Below are 3,539 nucleotides of genomic sequence, written 5' to 3'. Positions count from 1 at the left end.
TCGATGTGGCTGCATCTGCACTGCAGAAATAATCCAGACTGACATCACTTTAACTGCTATGGCTCCATGCTATGCAATTCTGAGAATTGTAGTTTTGTGAGACATTTAGCCTTCTCTGTCAAACTGCTCTGGGGCCACAACAAACTATAAATTGCAGGATTCCACAACATTGAGCCATGGCAGTTAAAGTGGTGCCAACCTGGATTATTTCTGCAGAGCGAATGTAGCCCTATAGTGCTCACAGACAAAGGTACCCCATACAACTTTTGCAGGTGGGGGTTAAATTAGCCTCCTGCCTTAGTGATGGAAGATGCTATCCCATGGGTAGCATTAATGTAGAGTCAGCTGCCTGCCAAGTCATTTTCCCTATGTGAGCTGGGGAAAGGAAGATGCCACCTTGTCCTTCTTCATGGGCAGCAAAATAACCAGAGTCCACCCAAGAATATAAAATAATGTTGCTCCTTCATCCGGCCACACTGGCTAACCCCACTTTTATGACACCACAGCACTCCCTGGGGGATGAGGGATGGCAAGGGCCTTGTGTAACACGTTGCTCAACAATAGCACACTTTCTGCTTATAAAACTGTGGCTCATTACAAAACAAAAGTGGGTGGCAGAGATTTCTCTAGAGCAGCAGCACTGATCAAACATTTAGATGCAGACTCATTTCCAGCCTGTCCTTCTTCGTGAGGACTCCAAGCAGGGCTCCACAAGTTTGGACTTCCCTGCACATAAAAGCTCCCTGCAAACAGAAATCTAGCCCTTCAGGGAGAAAGGTAAGGTGCTGGAAGTATATTCTCTGTTTTCCTTATGACTACGAAATAGTTTTTGAAATTTTTTTTAATGGGAGGAGGTTGACTGGGCATTATGTGAGTCAGGGGACAATTTGACCCTCAGCATCCAGTAGTTACATTTTCAGCACCCTAGTTTGCATCCAGCTAAGTCAGGAGCTCTCACCAACAACCACTTTATTTTTCTTAATGTGATGCCTTGATTTTATATGTCCCTCTGCAATACACATTTCAAGAACAATTCATACCTCAGAGAGGGAACATTAACAATTATCCAATGAAGAACATTCTTAAAAGAAGTACAAAGTATCTGATCGGTCAAATGACATGGGAAAAGTACTTCGTTGGCATTAATTTTGCAATGCCAAAGCTAGGGGATGGCCTCTGACTTTGCTGTTTCGTTCCAGCTGCTATGCCTTTAAGAGCAGGATAGCACACAAAAAAATTAAACAAGTGAAACGCTTTGCTTCTTTGGAAGAAAAAGTAGCATCTGCTCTAAAAGTATTCTAAAAAGTGCCCAGCTGACCTTAAAAGCACAGAAGCAGGGCAAGTAAAAAGGTGGCAAACCCCAGGGCTGACAATAATAAGCAGCTACAAAGTGAAACTCAGCATTTATTAAGGGGAAAAAAACCATGCTGAATTCAGTTTGTGCATTTATAAGGGGAAAGTGCTTCACGTCTTTGAGAATGCGAGGATAGGACTGGAGGAATGTGGGCAATGCGTGGTTAAGGGTGTTGTCCACATTGCAGAAATCAAGCAGTTTGGCACCACTTTAACTGCCCTAACCCTATCCCACACGATCATGGGATTTGTCGTATGGTGAGGTACCAGAGCTCTCTGATAGACAAGGCTGAATACCGCAGCAAACTACAAATCCCAGGAGCCCACAAGATAGTGCCTTGACATTTAAGGTGTTGTAGAACATCTTTATTTCTGCATTGTAGCAGGTCTCTTAAGTCTCAGGTGCCAAAGTAGGGGCTAAGCATGTCTCCCATAGTCAGGGTCAAAAGACTGCCATGTCCTGAAGCATAACTGCTTGTAACCCTTTATTGACAAATGTGGAGTATATTTTGCAACAAAAATAGATTCGAATAACGTAGCTGTTTTTGGTGCAGAATCATGTTTTAATCTTTCTGTTACCAGCTTTTTACACGGAGATATAGAATTGGGAATACATTTGGCCCTCCACATTTGTGGCTGTGACTTTTGCGGATTTGAATATTCACAAATTTGTTTAATATGTTACCTCTAGGAATGTCTAGGCCCCCCAACGCAACTCTGCTGGACATTCACCATAGAGTTGTGCTGGAGGATCTAGAGACAGAAAACAATTCTCTAGGCATTTGTAGTTTCTCCCTTGCAATTCTAAGGTCAAGATCTCAGGACCATGGAGTTGTGCTGTAGGGACTAAAGATGCCCAGAAAGGTGATGTCTCATGTACAAATAACTCTGGGTTTTTTATTTGCATTTTCCCCACTTTCATGGGGGCCCTGAGCCCCTAACCCCAGCAAATGTTGAAGATTCACTTTGCTGTAATTACTTTGTTGGACTACAAGGCCCCAGATCTTCCTGTGATTCTGGAGTCTGTAGCCCAAAAAGCAGTTTTCCCAAGTGTTTTCCGAAGACAGGAAAGTATCTCTTCGGCTGCATCTACACTGCAGAAATAATCCAGTTTAGCGGCTATGGCAATATGTTCTGGACATCTGATCACTTGGTCTGCATCCCAGTCTGGCACCAAGTTTAACTGCTATGGGTCAATGCTATGGCATTCTGGGAATTCTGTATCCGTAGCATTGGCAGTTAAAGCGGTGACAAACTGGATTATTTCTACAGTGTGGATGCATTGCAGCCTTTGGTTTTGCAAAAAAAAAAGGGGGGGGCCTTGTCTGTCTGTCTGAGACTAGTATGTGGCTCGATCGCCCCCTGCTGGCCACTAGGTGGCGCCAGATTCAGCAAGCTGGTCGGTAACACTGAAGTCATTCTTAGAATGAGTGCCATCTGGGGCTATATATATAACTCAGAAGGAGGCTGATGCTGAGTCAGGAGGGGGAAGGAAGCAAGCAGGCTTAGGGTTGATCATTCATTATCCTCCTGGAAATGAGGAGGCATCCAAGCCCCAGCCTGCTGTTTTTTCTTTGCAGGAACTGCATTTTGTAGTTGTGCCACCCAGTCACCAGGACAACGTTGTTACAGGTAACGCGTTACCTTTGAAACGTTCCTTTGGGATCCTGTAAACTTCCTGCTCCCTTTTCCTTGAGAGCTTTGTTGCTGCTTGCCTCCGAGTCATTTTCGACTGTCTTAATGGGGTTTTCTTGGCAGGGTTTGTTCAGAGGAGGTTTGCCATTGCCTTCCCCTGAGGCTGAGAGAGTGTGACTTCTTGCCTAAGGTCACCCAGTGGGTTTTTACAGGGCTGAGCCTGGATTTGAACCCTGGTCTCCAGAGTCACAGTCCAGGATTCAAACCACTATGCCATATGCTGACTCCCAACACACACAAAAATATACTTCCTATGCTTCCTCTGAGGCTGAGAGAGTGTGACTCTCCCAAGGTCACCCAGTGGGTTTCATGGCTGAACTGGGAATCAAACCCTGGTCTCCAGAGTCACAGTCCAGGACTCAAATTATTACACCCCTCTCTCCTTGAGAGCTTTGGTTGTGGTTGGGTCAACTTATCGTGGGGTTTTCTTGGCAAGGTTTGTTCAGAGGAGGTTTGCCATTGCCTTCCCCTGAGGCTGAGAGAGTGTGACT

General features: G+C 45.0%; 1 protein-coding gene across 1 annotated transcript in view; it reads left to right on the top strand.

Annotated features, from left to right (window-relative positions):
- Positions 1 to 613: 613 nt before the first annotated feature.
- Positions 614 to 3,539, top strand: part of AIFM2 (apoptosis inducing factor mitochondria associated 2) — a 9,462-nt gene continuing 6,536 nt past the window's right edge. The window contains exon 1 of the mRNA XM_042458460.1: positions 614 to 777. The gene's annotated coding sequence lies outside the window, so the exon portion shown is untranslated. The remainder of the gene's footprint in view (positions 778 to 3,539) is intronic.

The sequence above is a fragment of the Sceloporus undulatus genome, chromosome 3, assembly GCF_019175285.1.
Source record: "Sceloporus undulatus isolate JIND9_A2432 ecotype Alabama chromosome 3, SceUnd_v1.1, whole genome shotgun sequence".
In the NCBI taxonomy this organism is placed as follows: domain Eukaryota; kingdom Metazoa; phylum Chordata; class Lepidosauria; order Squamata; family Phrynosomatidae; genus Sceloporus; species Sceloporus undulatus.
Note: the sequence above shows the minus strand (reverse complement) of the source record. Positions and strands in the feature narration are given on the sequence as shown.